Genomic DNA, 19,461 nt, shown 5'->3' with positions numbered 1-19,461 from the left:
TGTACTTTAATAAAGATGTTAAAAAACAAAACAAAAAACAAAAAACATCACTGCATACTCTACCCTAACATGTCTTCCTTAATATTGTCTATTAAGTTTAAAATCATGGGGTCTATTGTTTAAATGTTCCATAATTTTTCTTAATCTGTTAAGTTTTAATTCTATACTTGTTATTACAATACCTTACATTTGTAAAATGCTTTCTATTTTTCAAGGAAATATATATATATACATATATACACATATATATATTTCCTCTTTCTATATCATAATATAACTATTACATATTTCTGACTTAACGGATTATTATGCATTTCAGGCTAATTAATGAAAGATCATAATAACATGTTCACTTTTTATATTTAACCTGTAGTATAATGTGAACTACTAATCTTTCAAAATAAAGTGAAATATGTCTTTATTTAAATTTCATAAATTCTTCACAGTTAATTGTAGTCACCTTTCTTACTAAATGATAGTCATTTTTCTGTCATTTAATGTTGAGACAGTTGCCTCTTCACATAAATTTGGCAACACAAATGGATTTAAAGTGAAACAGATTCTCTCCTTTTATCCAGACTCTAACTGTATATTTAGATAGAGTTCAAGAAAAAAAATTTGCGACACTCTACTGAATATTTTCTACTTCCTGTTCCCTGTTAAACATTGAATAATTTATGAACTTGACTATTTAAAATTTTCTTGTCCAGTACACATAATTTTTGTTTTGTACATTGTGTAGCAACATAAATAATTTGCTTTGAATAGGATAGCTGAAGAAAAGTGAGGCGGGAAAGAAAACCTCATATGATTCTGGGAATCATTTTTTAATATTTAAAATTAAAAATAGTGGCTTTGATACTTTTCTTTGTTCCTTATATCTGATTTTCACTCTGTAAGATGATAGCTTTTACCTTTGTGCAGTGATGGAGTAGAGAGCTATGGTAGCTATTTGTTGGCTAAAATATCCTGTGGTTGTTACATTAATATGCTGGAGTTGAGTAAAGCTTCAAATAATTAAAACACACTGGAAAATTCTTCATTACAAGAGGGTGATGTTTTAAATATAGCTTTAAAATACAGAAATCAATAAAGTTTACCTGCCATGTAGTTGTTTCCAATAAGCATCCATATTCACATTTTAAATAGAGAGTACTAGATTCTTAGATGTGAAAATAGTTCTGCCAATATAATGGATTATTCCTGACCTTTAACAAGCAAGTGAAATATTATTGACAGGATGATATAATTTAGTACATATATTTAATGAATACATGGCTAATACTCATTATGTGCCAGGCATTGTACTCAGTGATACAGTCCCTGCTTTCTAGGGATTTATCTTCTAAGAACGGTTACGTCCATATGGTATATATATAAGTGAAAAACTCTGAGGTTGTGGATTGCTTCATGTTTTGAACTCTGATGGTACTTAACATTTTACTTCATATTTGCCTTTTGATTTAATGGAGATACAGAGAGGTTAAATGATAGCAAACCCACATTCCCTTAAGTGAATGCCAGTGGTTTTCCACATTGTCCTGCTTTCCGTCTACTTATTTATCTTTATTTATGAATGCTGAATAGTGGCTTAGTTTCTTCCACATTGGCCTACTTACTACCTATTTACGTATCCCTGTCAATGTATGTTAAATAATAGTATAGTCAGGCTGGTGTGACCCCTAAGTTAGTTGGGAGACACTCATTTGTCGCTCTCCGTAGTGCTGAAAGATTTTAGTGGGCTAAACATTTGTTTCCCCTAATTCTTTGGCACTAATCATTACTGCCCAATCAAGAATTCAAAACAAGGAGAGAAAAAGTCTAGGAAAGGGAAGGAAAGATAAGATAGCATGATAAAGGAAAAGGAAGGATAAAAAAGAGAAAGGTTTACAGGAAAGGCATAGCTGTTGATTAATAGGTGGTTGGATTGATTTATTCATTAACAACAAAAGTTTACTGTACAACAGGCACCCTGCTTGCCACCCCCGCTGCCACCTTATATACCTATACTTTACCCTGCTGTATATTGGAGGAAATAGACATTAATCACACAAATATGGAAAACTAAATTTGCAACTATGTTAGATGCTAAGAAGGACACAGGTCTTTGTGGATCATGAGATAAACTAGAGCAAATATTAGTGTATCAATATGGAGCTTGGTTAAAAATTAGTTACATTTTCTTCACATTATAAAATTATTATTATAAAAATAATATATCAAGGAAGATAAGATCTACTGAATTGTTTGACTTCCAAATAAAATCTTTAAAAAATATTTTAATGAGATCTTGCCTCCATGAACTCAATATTTATGCTTGAAATAGCTATAGTATTTCCTAATCATGACATTTTCAATGATGATATAATAGTTGGTCAACATCAAAGGTGAGAAAATTTGTTTGGACAAGTAGGTAAAAAGGAGTTTAAACATTTACTTTTATGACCAAATATTTATATCTGTTAAAATGGTATTTAAAATATATCAGCTCTACTTTTATTTCATTAATAGTTGTGATTTTGAATTTTTGTGGCTATAAATGGATTTCAAATATATTCAAAATGATTATCAGAAAAATAAAAATAATTATAAAGCTTGACTTTGAAGAATGCCTAAGCATTATTAAAATAGCCAATCGGCAGTTGACATGGCTAGCACAAAAAATAGCAAATCAGCTGCATACAGAATAGGATTATCTGTTATTTATGTTGCTGGAGCTTTGTGTCATTAACTGGACCTATGCTCACTAGAAGTTCCTGCCCAACCTCTTTGCTCCCCCATCTGCAGCGGGTAACATTTTGAGCTTCATGTGATGTTCCTTTGCTCCTGAAAAAAAAAAAATCCTCAAACCATTCCATGAGCCCTTGTCAGTTGTTTGCAGCTGAATGCTGAAGCAGATGTCCAGAAGTAAACACCTCTTTATCTATGCCACAGGAAGAATTAAACACACGCTCAGATACCACTTGCTTGGGCCATTATCCAAAGAGCTCTGAACAAGTTTCTTATGATCAGAGGCTGCCTGGCTATGGACTCTGGCAACTTGAGGCCACCCTACCTGGCAACTCCTGATGGGTGAGATGATCAATATATCATGTGATATCTAAAAATCATTTGTGGCAAACTAGTTTGAAAGCTCTGTTTCAATTTTCTTCTGAGAATTTGTTACCACCTGCCATAGTTACATACTTGCTTACTTGCACAGTTACTTGCATAGTTACATACTTGCACAACAAAATGTAGCATTTGTGAAAGCAGAGTCATTGTCTTTTTGCTCACTGTTGTAGTCAAGTTGCATGGTGTAAGTATTCCATAGATATTCATTGGATGAAGGACTAGACTCTAAGTTCAATGGGGCTGTCTTTATTCTTTATCTTCAGTACCCACCCCAGTGCTTAGCTCATCATAGGTACTAAGGAGGTAAGTAGGGCCCAGATTATAAAGGTTTTGTAGGACATGGTAGGAATTTTAGACTATTTCTTAAAAGCAATGAAAAGCCACTGAAGTATTACAATTAAAAAGAAGCATTATTAGATTTTCACTTTAGAAAATAAAATTCTTGCTTTCTGGTTCTCTTAACAGAGAAATGTTAGGCATCTCCTTTCTCCCACTCATCCAGTCTTAAACTCTCTGAGTTATATAATACATTTTTCCTTCTCCTCCACTGCTAATAATTTGCCCAAATCTGACAATTTAATTTCAGCATATATATGTGTGTATATGTAATTTGCCTACTTGGTTAACCACAGGATGGGCAAGTGTACCTGATAAACTCATATTCATATCTTCAGTATATTCTCCATCTAAGTCACTCTGTGCTTTATAACTGATTAATTGTACAGTGTTGGTCATCCCATTTATGTAAACAAATACTTGCAGTAACTCCTTATGGATTAAGTATAAATTTTTAGTGTCCTATTTGAAGAAAAGTACAATATAAATTTTTATTATATTTAACACTCATTTACATAAATTATTACATCTAAGCTTCTTGTAAGATAAGCAGACGGCTTCTCCTCTCATTTGAAAGAAAAAGAAGGAAAGAAAGGAAGGAAGGGAGGAAGGAAGGAAGGGAGGGGAAGGGAAGAAGGGAGGAAGGAAAAGGGAAAGAAAATAGTAAATGTTGGCAAGGATGTGGAGAAATAGAAACCTTTGTGCACTGTTGGTGGAAATGTGAAATGGTGTAGCTGCTGTGGAAAATGGTATGAAAAGTTAAAAAGAGAATTACCATAAAAAAATAAATTCAAACTTAAAAGATGTTGCAAACTTACTACAAAGAATTCCCTTATATTTTTCACCCAAATTTAACAACTGTTAATATCATTCTCTCTATAGATGTTTCTGAATCATTGTGAACAAACTGTAGCCACTAGGCCTTTTTTATTCCAAAATATTTCATTAGAGTAATCACAGTATAATTAGCAAAACTAGGACATTTAATATTGATACAAAAGTAGTTGTAATTTAACATAGATTAAAGACCAAGAGATGAGATATTACAGAGTTTATTCATATTTTGCCAGTTGTTCCAATGTCCTTTATAGTTATGTGTTTTTTCCAGTTGAGTATTCAATTCAGGTTGTATTACATGTTGCATTTAGTAGTCATGTCTCTTTAATATCCTTTAGTCTGTAATAGTTCTCCAGCCTTTTTTATTTTTAACTTTCATCACAGTGTCATATGTGAAAAGTACAGATATTTTGTGGAGTTTCTGTTTAGGTTTGTCTTTTGCTTCCCCATGATTATAGTTGATTATGCTTTTATTTTTTGGTCTGGAATACTAAATAAATTATATTGTGTATTTCTTAGTGCATCACATCATGAGGCTCATAATGTCACCTGATCCCATTATTGGTGATTTTAATCTTGATCACTTGGTTAAGATGATGTCTACCAGATTTATTCACTATAAGGAATATTTTTTCCTTATAAATTTCCATTGTAATTAAGAAACTATGGATTACAAAAATGGCCTCAGGTACTTCCTTCCCCTTTGTGTGTACATTCTTCTTTGCAATATGATTTTGCAGTTTCTCCCATCCAGACATGGAGTATATTACTTCATCCTTTGAATCTGGGCTTGGCCATGTAACTTCCTTGGGTAAATGTGTGTCAGCAGAGCTATGAAAAATGCTCTACATTGGAGTTTGCACTCCTCTGTTGCTTTTTGGAACAATTCAGAAATTATAGATGTTTATTGTTTTAAGCCACTAAGTTTGGGAATGGTGTGCTATACAGCAAAAGATAATAATTCCCAGGGAGATACTTTGGGACTACATAATTAACTGCATGTATAACTTTTACCAACTAGTTTTATGATTCTTGCCTTAGTTAAATATTACTACAAAGCTTGCAAAATGCTATTGCTATCTTTTTTAGAGATGAAGAATGTAAGAATGGGGGCTTAATATGTTTTTCAAGGACATATGCCTAATAAGTGGCTCTGCCAGCATTAGAAGCTCCATCTTTTACCTGCTGGTCCATAACTTTTCTAAATATGCCATACAGAGGTGAGTGATGTGATGACAGAACTCACAAAAGCAAGCAATAGAGAAAAAGACCAGTGTCCTTGGTGTTATGAGTGGCACCCTCTGTCCTCACACATGCACAGAAACCCCTCTGGTAGATGCTCCCTAATTGATGAGAAGATGGGGGTGGGGGGTTGGGCAGGATGGACAGCATAGGAGGAAACATTAAATATAGTTATTATCATACCAGTTTAGATAATAATTGATTCATGAAAGGATATAAAGATAACATCTCTAAAAATTGCCTTTCATGAATATAATCAAGAATGTCATTGACATACTAGATTAAAATTAATATATGTTTGTACAATATGGCTCTTAATATTTTTGGAGTAGGTCTCATATCCTCCCCTACTTTTGCCACATAAACTAAAAAGAGGGAGCTAAGACAACATGAAGTGACCCTGTGAGAGGAGGAAAGGACCCCTATGTTACCCCCTTTTACAAATCAGAAAACTGAAACTGTATTAAGTCAAGAACCAAAACTAACCAAGAGCCAAAAGTGAATAAATGGCAGAGCAGACACTTGAACTCAGCAACCCCAATTTCCTAAAAGAGTCCCTCCCACATGGCAATGGGGGATAGGTCCCAAGTCTCAGAATGCTAATAATACCTCAGTCGTAAATTTGTGCCTTGTTCCATGCACTGTTCTAAAATCCTTACATGTAGTATGTAAGGATTTAGTATCATGGACTCCTCATTTAGTATCATGGACTTTCTATGACACTACACAGTAACTTTACTCTGAAATGCAAGCTTTCAGGCGCCTGTGTGTGTGTGTGTGTGTGGTGTCAAAGACCCTGTCTTCCTGACTGAGAAAGGAATTCAAAGCCTCGCTTTTTTCTTCACCGCTCTCTAAAAAATTCAAGAGCACAAGGAAGCGCTTTGCGTTTCCAAGTCTCTTACAGTGCTTTTGGTGGCAGCAGCTGTCGCTAGCCAGAACACTAGGCTCCTGGCAGGGTAAACGAACTGTAATGGACAAGAGGTCAAACTCTTGTCTGTCCTTTCTGCTTCAGGGCGCCTAAACTTCAAGTTCCCCGCAGCCTCTCTCCACTGGAGAGCCGACAGCAGGGGTGAGGTTGCTAGAGCGTTCCCCGAGTGCCGCCTGCGAGCCCCTGCACCCTCCTCCCCCCGCCAGCACCCCTCTAAGAGGCGCTCTGGTGCACTGGGCCGACACAGTGCACGCAAGCCTGTTTTCTCACGGTGGGGCCCAGGGGCGGCCAGTGGTCGCCGGACGCTCTCGGCGGAAAAGAGCCGACCCCGCGGTTGCAGCTGGGGGCCGTGACTGCCAACTATCGCGGGACTTGTGCACATCGCAGGAGCGGCAGCTCCAGGAGCAACTGAAGCGCGCTCTGTGCGCACCGCCCCAGCCCGGGGAGGAGCGGGAACCGGGAAGGAGGGGGGCCGGGGGGCTGGTTACGTAAATGATACTAGCCCAGTGAGAGGCCTTCAGGCTGGGGCTACGGGAGGGGGAGGAACCACGCGAGGAGGAGGGGCTGGGAGGGAGCGGGCCGGGGTGGGAGGGGGGAGGGGGGGCGAAGTGACCAGGCGGTGGCGGCGTCTCTGCCGAGGTGACAATGTGCTAGGAGCCCTCGCTCGGTCTCCTGCGCCTCCTCGGCCTCGGCGCCCGCTCGCGCGGAGCCCCTCCAGCCGGTCGCTGCGCTATGAGGGCGCCTTTCCGGGGCTGGCCGAGGCCGGAGCCGGCTCGCTCTGCTCGCGGGGAAGTGTGAAGAGAGAGGCGCGGGCGGGAAGCGGGGCTGCGCGCGGCGCTCGCGGGCCGGCGCGGGTTCCAGGTGAGCGCGGGCTCCGCGCGCCCTGCACTCGGCGCGGCCGTCTGGCGCCTGCCGGTCTGGGTCGGAGGCTGAATTCCGTGCGTGGACCGCCGTTCCCTCTTCGCGGGATCCCTGGCCACGATAGCAGGTCTCCGTCTCTCTCTTGCTTCTCCTCTCTTCCTCTGTCTGGGGCGAGTCCTCTCTGGGCGGCCCGGAGTGCCCGGGTGGGCGCCGCAAAGTCCCGCAGCGGGTGGCAGGGCTCAGAGCCGAGCACCCAGGGTCGGTCCCGGTGCGGGGGCGCCGGCGAACCCGATAAGGCGGCCTCTCGGGCTCTCGAAGCGCGCTCTCCCGCTGCTGCAGGTGCCGAGGGAGGACCGCGATGCGCGGAACTTTCTACTGCCGCCCGCCCTCTACCCTGCTTCCTCCGCTACCCGGCCGAGGTGGGGGGCGCTGGCCACCCTCTGCGCTCCGGTGGCGCTCGGCGCCGGGGGCGGCTCGGCCTTCCCGCCCCGGCAACTTTCTCCCACTAGCTGCGGGCGGCCGGGGGCTGCGGTGCGCGGGCGCTTCTACACCGTCCGTCCGACACCGGGGACCCGCTGGGTCTCGGGTGTCTTCCTCGACGGTTGCCTTCCTCTCTATTTCTGCCTTCCTTTGCCTCTCAGTCTCTCTGTCTGTTTCTGACTCTGATTCTTTGGCTCACCGCACCCGCTCCGGGTCTCACTGTTCCTTTTTCATTCTCTTTCTCCCTGTTTTTCTTGGGATGTTCCCGTGTGCCTGTTATTCTGTCTCTTCCGTTGTCTCTCCGTCTTGCCGTATTTTCTCTTTCTGTTTCTGCCTCTCGCTGCCTGTCTCTGTCTCCCTCTCTTATCTCTCCTGCCTGGTCCTCCCGAACACCACCAGCTCCCAGATCCCGAGGCTCCTTGTCCAGGAGAGCACACCCCGGCCCACCTTCTGGGCACCTCCAGGTACAGAGATCTCCAGGTACGGAGACCTCCCTTCTTGGGGCCGGAAGGGACGAGGGGATTGGAAACAGAGAGCTCTTGTCTGGGCTGTCGTAGAGTCGAGGGGCTGAATGAGGGTCGCAAGGGCCGCTTCCCCTCCCTGGGTCCGAGGGAGCTGCGCTGCCACGAACCCGGGCGCACGGAGGCTGCTGGTTTGGACAGCGAAAGCTGCGGGCGCTCCTCCCCTTACCCCGTTCTTTGACTAGGATCAGTTGAATTTCCAGGTGGAGAGCCTACATCTCCAACCTTTGCAGGCAGCCACAGGAGGAGGCAGTGGGCAGATAAACACAGAAGCTTCGGGATCCAGGGAAAACTAACCTGGAAAGGGTGGGAGCTTTCCTGAGGCAAAGGTGTTGCTGACGGAGGACAGGAGCACTGGGGATTGCCTGCTTTCGACTGTCGTTAACACTCAATTCTTGAGCGGTTTCCTTGGGAGAGAGCGCGGTCACTCTTCCCACAAATGCAGAATGAAGATTTTATTTGCAGGGGTAAAGACACTTGGCTGCCCGAGCCCCCTGAAATTTCGAGTATCCTTGGAGCCCCCAGATCTTCAGCTTTGTATGAAGGCTGCCTTTGCTCAGGGTTGCCCCCACCACCGTGTGTGTGTGTGTGTGTGTGTGTGTGTGTGTGTTTGCGTTCATGCCCTCTAGTGTTAGAGAAACCTGCTGGTTTGAGGCTATTGCAAAGTGAGGTCAACCTATTGGTGACTTACTTTTGATCTCTTATCTTCCCAGATCATTCTCCTTGCCTTCACCCATCCTTTCCTTTTCTTCATCTTGACTTTTCTGTTCTTTCCTTTTCCCTGATCTCTTCAAACTCCTCCTGCAGAATTGGAACCTTAATATTGAAACCGTTTGAGTGATTTCAGAGGTGAATAGATTTGGATAATTTTCATAGCCTAAGGTGGGTTTTGAACATAAGAAACGTGCATTTCTCTGCACCATTCACCACAAACCAGGATTTCACATCTGTTCCTTATGCCCCTGCCCACCTTCAACTCCATTGAGAATTTTCCCTGGCTGCTTTTGCTTGTTTAGTTAAATGTTTTTAATTCACCATTTCTGTGATGCTCATCCCATTCTAGGGCTTAAGCTGCTTGCTTAAGTAGAGGCACTGTGTCTCAGATAAGATTTGGGGAAGAAGAAAAGAAAGCTTTTCCAAAGGAAACACAGTGCTGCTGGTATAGATTAATTCTGGATCCCAGTGTCCAGAGTGGGACAGGTGCTGTTTCAGATATGCAGACCCTAGCACAATGTAGGAAAACTAGTAAATGCTTGCTGGAAACTTGTTGGTTGATTGATTAGCATGGAGCTAATTATTGGCTTTGAAGTTACCTAGCTATGCTAATAAGCCTACATACAAGAACTTGAATTCTGCCTCTCTTTTTTGTTTCATTTAGTCTTTTATGAATGGGAATTGAAGACTAGTAGAAGGGATGTTGAAACGTGAGTCCTCTGTGTCGTTTTAACTCATTCGCTGCTTGAATTTGCCCCTCTGTGCAAGTGTTTAACTTGACTGATATTCTTTAACAGTCACTGCAGAACTAAAGAAATGAGTTTAGAGGCTCTGATGGGTGGCCTCTCTCAACCTTCTTACCTGAAAGTAAACTAGGGCATGACATCATTTGCGAATGAATACTTTCCTGTGGTTTTTTTTTTTTTTTTTTAATTTATTTTTGGCTGTGTTGGGTCTTCGTTTCTGTGCGAGGGCTTTCTCTAGTTGTGGCAAGCGGGGGCCACTCTTCATCGTGGTGTGCGGGCCTCTCACTATCGCAGACTCTCTTGTTGCGGAGCACAGGCTCCAGACGCGCAGGCTCAGTAGTTGTGGGTCACGGGCCTAGTTGCTCCGCGGCGTGTGGGATCTTCCCAGACTAGGGCTCGAACCCGTGTCCCCTGCATTGGCTGGCAGATTCTCAACCACTGCACCACCAGGGAAGCCCTTTTCCTGTGGTTTTAACAAGTGAAAAGTTCTCTTTTTTAATATAAAGAACAGATGTATCAACTTAAAATATTTGGGGGCTATAAACTGATCTTCAAACTGAATCACTTACCTTGAATAATTTATAGGTTTCCTAACTGCTTCAAATATATATGAGAGGTGTGATACTACATGTATATGAGAATTCGCTGAAGTACCTGGAAATGTAACGCCTCCTGATACAATGTACTAGTAGGAATCCCTGTGCTGCAATATTGCTGTTTTGATGATATGTTAGTTACTTCTTAAAATAGTTGGGGATTTACCATTATTGTTCAGGAGCATGTTCAAGGAAATTTTGCTTTAAAAATATTACTTATAAATCAACTCGTACTCTATGCAGTTTTTTTTGTATTTAAAAATATCAAAGACATAGTGAAGGTGGACATGCTGTTATTGGTTGAGTTACATTCTGATTTCTAAGTGATAAGAATATTGAGACACATTTAACTTTCTAACTTAATGTACATTACTTTCAGGTTAAAGTTATGTCAGAGTGAAATACAGTGCTTCCATCTGCCACCTTGATTTTTAGAAGTGGTAGTTGTACTAGGAACATTTCCATGTAATAGAGATTTTGCAGCTTTTTAAAACTTTGGCATTTTAGGAAGAGGGTGAGAGAACGTGAAATAAATGAATATTTATATTCTTTCTGGTTAGGAAAAGGAAGAGGATATTGGTGTTTCTGAATAACAAGAAAAGTATAGAAAATGGCTGAGTAAAGTATGAATAAAGTCCCACCATGTGAAATAAATAACAATACTATATGTCTCTGATAAGTGTTTATTGTGCTTTATGAAAATGAACAGATCCTATAGTTTTGTCCTTTAATTTGCCTTATTAAACATCCTATTTTCAAGAGGCACCTTTTGCAATAAACAACAGATTCTGGATTGTGACTTTTAATACATCACCTTTTTGGGCTTATGTCGCCATCAGTAGTAAGACCATGTAGACATCTTAAACCTATTGAGATCTAGCAGGATCACTACTTTGAAATCTGAGTGACCATATGCCTAATTATTCAAGAATTTTAATTGGGCTTTGGTTCTAAATGCTTCCTGTCATCAGAATAAACACATGTGAAGCATCAAATCAAGACTTAAGTATATTTATACTCATATTGACTCTGAAGTCTATTTGATGACATTTCTTAATATTCCCCCTGCCCTCTCCACCAGATACATACTAAGCATATGTTTAAACACATAAATCACATTTAAAGATCCTGTACTGTCTGCTTTGATAAACCATTTACCATTTTAGCAGATTAGACTTCTATTTACAATTTCTATATTAAAGCACATTGTTTAGTTAAGTATTTCTGCCATTCAGTTACAGGCATACATATTTTTTTTCGGAGTTTAGATGGTGTTTTTATTTTTTATTTATTTTTTTAAATTAATTTTTATTGGAGTATAGTTGCTTTACAATGTTGTGTTAGTTTCTATTGTATAGCAAAGTGAATCAGCTATATGTATACATATATTCCCTCTTTTTTGGATTTCCTTCCCATTTAGGTCACCACAGAGCATGGAATAGAGTTCCCTGTGCTATACAGTAGGTTCTCATTAGTTACCTATTTTATACATAGTATCAATAGTGTATGTATGTCAATCCCAATCTTCCAATTCCTCTCACCACCCCCCCTTACCCCCTTGGCATGGATACATTTATTCTCTACGTCTGTGACTCTACTTCTGCTTTGCAAATAAGATCATCTATACCATTTTTATAGATTCCACATATATGCATTAATATATGATATTTGTTTCTCTCTTTCTGACTTACTTCACTCTGTATGACAGTCCCTAGGTCCAGCCACATCTCTACAAATGAACCAATTTCGTTCTTTTTTATGGCTGAGTAATATTCTGTTGTAAACAGGCATATATATTTTTGAAGAGTCCAGCTTTCCATTGCTAAATTTAGTACTTAGAGAGTTCAAAGAAATTTGTGAAAATGAATACACATATGAATTTAGTAGTAGTTGGTCATTCATTGAGGGCATTATAAGCAGTTATCTTTGGGAGCAAAGTATAATCAAATAGGTTTTATTCATTTGATACTTCTTGATTCAGATTTATATCTGTTTGTATGTTTTCAAGGTAGTTTATTTATAATAATATGTTTAATTGGTCCAAGATGATTACCAAGAAATAATTACAGGTGGCTAAAGACCTCTGTGTGATTAATATGTATTCTAATGTCCCTTTTAAATACAATAGCTAAAATTCATTTTTAGCTATGAGTTTTCCAATTTTATTTTTTTAAGTATATCTGGGACCTATTTATTTAAGCTGAAATTCTTAATTTTTAAAAGTTATTACTGCAGGTTATTAAGAGATTACTGGGGCCTAACTTTCCTCTGAGGGCCCAGCTTTACTCAAATGTCCACATAATTACAGACCTTATGAACTATCAGGTTCTCTGTTAATGTTTACTATAATTGTCCTTCCTTCCCAATAGACCTAAAGCAAGATGCAAAGTATCAGTTGTTAAAAATTGTTCCATATTAACGGTTAATCCTCCCAACATAGCTTGAGAGGGATGTAGGGAAAGTAGTGACTGTTACCATCATAGGTGTGAACATATTTGTGATTCTATTTTCTGTTATGTGAGAAGATTAAACACACTGTCCATATTAAATACTCAGGCTTCTTTCCTGTTTTTTTTCAGAAGCACTTACTGTTAAGATATATGGGAACTGTCCAAGATATATCAGGATTTTTAACATGATGTAGAATTAATTGGGACTCTGTTTAGTACATTAAACTACATTGAATTGTCACTTAAATCTTATTTAAGATCTTGTAGAACACTATAGGAAGAGTGTGATTAAATTCTTGGTTGGCACTTTGGTGAACATAATACATGTGCTAAGTAGCCACTGTAAATAGAAGAATTTAAAGCACAGCCTGCACATTCAAAATCATCTAAATTACATCTCAGAGACACTAGTAAATGTCAACCTAGTCTCTTGCCTAATATTAATTGCCTTGATATTATAAGCACAGTGCTTTTTTTTTGTTAAGAAATGAATTTTGACATATGGGGAGGATTATCTTATTGTACATCAGAAGAATAATAACTTAATTTCCTCTTGAGATTTTTGTTATATAATTAGTTTTAGATAGAGAGGATGAGATTTACATGACTATCAAGACCCCCATGCAGTACTGCCATTAGTCTAATGAAAGAAAATTGGGAATAAATACTTGGAAACAAATATATGTAAAGTTACAGCCATTTCAACTTATTTATGAGGGAGTTAAAAATAAAGAGTTACAACCTGATAAAATAACTAAAATTTATTGGATACATACTTTGCACTTGTATTGTAAGTAAACATCTAATAGCTTGTACTACATTTTATCCTCATAGTCGTATGAGCTGTAAGTAGTTATTACTATCCCCATTGTATAAATGAGGAGTCACTTGCTCAAAGTCACACAGCTAATATATATCATTAGGGCCGGGGATCACATCAGTTCTGTCTGTCTGAAGCCAGTGCTCTGAGTTCCCAGTCTGACATTTTCACTGACTAATAAAAGAAAAAAGAAAAAATGAGCATCAACCTCCATGTGAACATTTTCTTTTGCATGGTAAGAATGATTTTTAAAACTCTATTGCCACCATCATTTTATAAAAGACTGCACATTGTAACACCAACTAAGGTGGCAGTACTAAATCTCAAAATATAGTTCTTAAAATAGCATAAATTTAACTTCCTGTGCATTTTTTTACATTGCATTTATTTTTCTAATTTAACGAAGACTGAAGAAAATTTCATCACAGTCTGGTAATTTATTTCACCACATTCTGTAGCCTGCAATTGGGAACACTTCCTCAGTCTGAACCACTAGATATACTGCCTACTCAGTGGATCCCGAGCACCCAAGCAACACAGGCCAGCATGGTTGTGATACTCATGACTTTGTCCTTATAGCTATACCCTTCTCTTTCTACTTGGAAGTTTGGGCGATAAGATTTGTACCTAGGAAGGATGATAGCAATTACACTAGCCTCAGTTTATTGCATCAGTGTTTATTGAAAGGAATAGAGAATTGGAGGCAACTTGCTCCTTCGTGGCACTTAACCACAAATCACTGTCACTAAGATGGTGCCAATGTGTGTCCTTGAATAAAGAATGAATGCTGGGCAAAAAAAAGGAGCATGTCTTAAGAACTTATTCTGTCCTTCCCTTTAACCAGTACGTTCCAGCCTTTAGGGATCAGTTTGCTCCTTTTTTACGTCTTTGTTTGCCTTGGTGAGGACAAAGCAGTTTTGCTTTAGGTGAGAAAGAAAATTCCAAAGCTAAACTTCAGCTTTTGGAAAACTGGCTGATGCTATTAAATCCCAAGTTGCTTTGGATAGTGACTATTGCAGCCATTGAAGAGGAAAAGGGCACTGATGGAGTGTGTGAGATGTAGTTAAACTGACCTGTGGCATCGTATAATGTCACTGCTGACAAACCAGTTTGGAAATTGAAATTACCTCAAGAGATTTTTGTTTGTTTGCTTGTTTTAATATAGGTTATCAGATCCTACTGATACAAATTCTCATTTGCCTGGGATGGATCCATAACGATCTATCTTCATAAACATTTTTCCAGATGAGTCTATTGTACAAGGAGGTTACAAGCAACCGAACTACATCTAGTACATTTTTCAGATTTATTTAATTTTTATTTCTTTAACAAAATATAGAAGCTGCTGTGTTCTGGACATTGTTCTGAGTGCTTTACAGATATTAATTCATTTAATTATAACAACCCTTCAAAGTAGGTTTTATTAGTACCTCTATTTTACAGGCAAGGAAATTGAGACCCATAAAGGTTAAGTAAGTTGTCCAGGGTAAGTTGATGAGTGACGGGGTACAGACTATGCTATTTTGATGAAATGATTAAAATGATCTGCTTTAAGTCACAAAGTATGAAGCAACAGAATTGGAAATGGAACCCGTGTTTCTATGTTTTATTTCCTATTTGAATAAGTTTTGCCTTTGAAAGTGAAGGAGGAAAATCTGACCAACAATATCAGATTTGTAGAGTTGGAAACAAAAAATATTTACCTTTTAGAAGTCATAGCACTAGATTAAGAAAGAAAACTAATTATGAAAGGGACAATAAAATAAATATGGAAAAATCAGAGTGATTTTCTTCAAGTAGATTTATTCTTGTCTCTTCATAGGTGCAGGCCACCCTCCCCCCTCCCCACCCCAGTCCCCAGTAAAAAAGAAAACAAGAAACAAGTTAACACACAGTGATGCAGACAAAAGAAAAAAAATTAAAATCTGTAAGTAGGATTTCTACATATAGACTTCAATCTATAACTAAGATCTACATCTGTAACTAACCTAATAAGAAATAGCTTATTTTCCTGCAGTACTATTCATAAATTGTTTAAATTACATTAGGAAATACTAATATTTTCATAAATATTAGTATTGGAAAAATCCTCCTGAAACTTCTGGATTTTTTTCTCAAATATGTTTTTTGTAAGCTTTATACATTATAGAATATCTATATTAATTTGTAATCACTGTTAATCTGTAAAAACTGATGTATTAATCTTTGATGAGGTGCATTTTTCTCCTTCTGGCCTTTGGTTGATTTTTAGCAACTTTCTGTTACTTATTTTTGTTTAATACACTCCTGCAGTATTTAATGACTTTTCTTCAGTCTTAAAAATATTATTTTAGACTGACTGATACTTGATTAGATTGTGTAAATTATTTGAATTAGATAGCCTAGTAATGAGTCACTCTGGTGTTTTTAAAAAATAAAAATCTACTTAAAAACAATTCTGTTTTCAGATTCTATAAGTGAAGTGAGGGTTTATGAGATTACTGACTAGCTGAGTTTTAACACTTAGTACTACAGTCTTTTCTCTCATGCCAAATTCCACCTCTTTCTGAATCCTCAAGACTCATATTTCTTTGATTCTCTTGATAGTTCAGTCTCAAATGGGACTATACATCCCTCATCCTGAAAAATATTAGAAACCAGCCTGTGTCTGTTCATGATTCAGGTTTCACTCATATCCTATAGATTTTCAGTGCAGCTCTGCATTTTCTTCTCAATACTGTGTTTCATCATTTCTCAATACACTTTTTCTTCCATATCGTTTTCCCGCTCCTCTTTTCCTTTCTTCCTTCTTCATGATGCTCTCGACTTTCAATTGTCTTTCTTCTGTGGCTTAATACATCCTCATGTAGCAGGCCTGGACTATCTATTAGTTCTCTTGATTCTATATAAAAATATAAATAAAAAAGAGCTCCTGTTCATTTCATCATTTAGTCCCTGAGTAGGTAATAAACAGACTCTCTAGCTCTTGCATCTGGGTCATTTAACCGGAGGATGGGGATTCTAAATTCGCATCTCATTACCTTTGTCTACTTTTAGAATTGTGTGCTTGGGCCCCGTGGTCAGTTGGCAGGCTCTGGCTCCAAAGGACTGCTGTATTATTTGAGGGGATGCCAATTTCAGTGGCCACACAGTTTTCACATTCCTTGGTCAGATTTTCCATATAAAATTTCCAGTATATTTCATTATTAACTCTAGACTATTGACTTCCTGTCAGAAATTCATTGTGATATTAATTGATAGATTGTGATGGATAATTTTTATAATTTATGTTCCATGGCTCCTAGTCCTTGACTTCAGGATAGTAGTTTTCCTATGAGTTAAACCTAGAGCATATATTTTGTCACAGATTTTTTAAAGAATTTTATTGTTGTGTACTAAGTTGTGATGAATCGTAGGTAATTGGATGGTGCAGCTGAATTAACACATTGAATTGCTGGTTGTGAGACTCTTCATTTGCTGTTGCAGACAATAGACCCAGTTTGCTTCTACAATGCAAAAATTCTTATTACCTATATAAAATTCTAATTCAAGTGGGATAATATGTATGCATCATTTCCATTCCTTTTGTAGGGAAAAATAACCTCCACAAATATAAGATATTCGCAACTATCTCATTAAATAATTTTGAACTTCAATACATCTTTTTTTTTGAGAATGTTAGTGAGTTATCTTATTGCCCACAAAAAGGACATTTCAGAAACATGAAATCAGTAGTCCTTTTTACCCTGTGTACCCTAAGATACATGCAGATATGCAGTTTGCATTTATTTCAGTACAGGGCCTTGTCTGAATGATTCTTAACAGCATTGTCGCCATCATGACTATGGTGATACGCAACAGTATAATAATTACGTTTGTTCTTGGGTTTTCTTCATTTTAGGTGTTTTAAGGGCAGCTTCTCTAGGTCAGTGAAAAGGCTTTTAAAACAGGCAAGTATTCATTTTACAAGGAAGGATTGAGGCGTACCTTTATCTAAACTTCTTCCTGAAACCTCATTAATTTAAGCATTAAATTAAGGAGTTAAAAAGATATCAAACTGTTACAAATTGGATGGAATGAAGCAAGGCAGAGGAAACTGCCAAAGATGGGGTGAGGAGGGAGCCCTTTTGCCCTAAACAAGCACCCAAAGGCTTAAGGTTCAACAGTGCCGGGAAAAATAGAGGGCAGAAGTGAGACACTGGGGCTGAAACAAAATAATCAACATGGATAGATGGACTAGCCACCCTTCTATTCACCAATTCTACTTCCTATGCAAATATCCTTGTAGCAAGATTTTTTTCACTGCTCCTCCTGACCATCCCCCTTAACATAGACTAATGAAATTACATGGACTGCTGAGGGACAATAAGGGCAATTAGGAATGCATCTTACAACAGTAGAATAAATTCCCTTTTATTTTGGTACTTAGTGGCGTACTTAAGCCTAATGATCAGCTCCTGGCTTACCCTAAAGCAAAGTCTTCTAAACAATAAGACCCACTCAAGTACAGAGGGCTCAGCCATTTCTGTTCCTTTATTCTTAAATAGAAAACAGCAACCAAGTATCAACAGACATTTAAGAAATAATTTAAGAAAAAAATTAACAAAAATATGCAACATGTAAAAGAGATAGAGCCTTGGCTTCAAGATGGCAGAAGCATATGACGCGGAGATCACCTTCCTCTCCACAAACACATCAGAAATACATCTACACGTGGAACAGCTCCTACAGAACACCTACTGAATGCTGGCAGAAGACCTCAGTCCCAAAAGGCAAGAAACTCCCCACGTACCTGGGTAGGGCAAAAGAAAAAAGAAAAAAACAGGACGGGACTGGCACCAGTGGGATGGAACTGTGAAGGAGGAAAGGTTTCCACACACTAGAAGCCCCTTTGTGGGCAGAGACTGCGGGTGGCAGAAGGGGGAAGCTTCAGAGCCGCGGAGGAGAGCACAGCAACAGGGGTGCACAGGGCAAAGCGGAGAGATTCCCGCACTGAGGATCAGTGCCAACCAGCACTCACCAGCCCGAGAGGCTTGTCTGCTCACTGGCTGGGGCGGGTGGGGGCTGGGAGCTGAGGCTCGGGCTTTGGAGGTCAGACCCGAGGTAGAGGACTGGGGTTGGCTGCATGAACACAGCCTGAAGGGGTGAGTGCACCACGGCTAGCCGGGAGGGAGTCAGGAAAAGGTCTGGAGCTGCCGAAGAGACGAGACTTTTTCTTGCCTCTGTATTTCCTGGTGCATGAGGAGAGGGAATTAACAGTGTTTCTTAAAGGAGCTCCAGAGATGGGCGCGAGCCGCAGCTATCAGTGTGGTCCCCAGAGACGGGCATGAGACGCTAAGGCTCCTGCTGATGCCACCAAGAAGCCTGTGTGCGAGTACAGGTCACTCTCCACACCTCCCCTCCCGGGAGCCGGTGCAGCCCACCACTGCCAGGGTCCCGTGATCCAGGGACAACCTCCCCGGGAGAACGCACACGCGCCTCAGGCTGGTGCAACATAGCGCCAGCCTCTGCCACCGCAGGCTCGCCCCACATCCGTACCCCTCCGTCCCCCTGGCCTGAGTGAGCCAGAGCCCCCGAATCAGCTGCTTCTTTAACCCCGTCCTGTCTGAGCGAAGAACAGATGACCTCCGGCGACCTACACGCAGAGGCGGGGCCAAATCCAAAGCTGAACCACGGGAGCTGTGCAAACAAAGAAGAGAAAGGGAAATTTCTCCCAGCAGCATCAGGGGCAGCGGATTAAATCTCCACTGTCAACTTGATGTACCCTGCATCTGTGGAATACCTGAATAGACAACGAATCATCCCAAATTGAGGAGGTGGACTTTGGGAGCAAAGAT

The 19,461-nt window shown here is 39.8% G+C and overlaps 1 protein-coding gene across 2 annotated transcripts in view; it reads left to right on the top strand.

The window, feature by feature from the left end:
- Positions 1-7,072: 7,072 nt before the first annotated feature.
- Positions 7,073-19,461, top strand: part of GALNT13 (polypeptide N-acetylgalactosaminyltransferase 13) — a 557,255-nt gene continuing 544,866 nt past the window's right edge. For both annotated transcript variants that reach the window (XM_029225787.1, XM_029225788.1), the window contains exon 1: positions 7,073-7,445. The gene's annotated coding sequence lies outside the window, so the exon portion shown is untranslated. The remainder of the gene's footprint in view (positions 7,446-19,461) is intronic.

This window comes from Monodon monoceros, unplaced genomic scaffold (genome assembly GCF_005190385.1).
Source record: "Monodon monoceros isolate NGI ecotype Baffin Bay Population unplaced genomic scaffold, NGI_Narwhal_1 Super_Scaffold_16, whole genome shotgun sequence".
Taxonomy (NCBI): domain Eukaryota; kingdom Metazoa; phylum Chordata; class Mammalia; order Artiodactyla; family Monodontidae; genus Monodon; species Monodon monoceros.
This window is presented reverse-complemented; position numbering and strand designations above follow the sequence as displayed.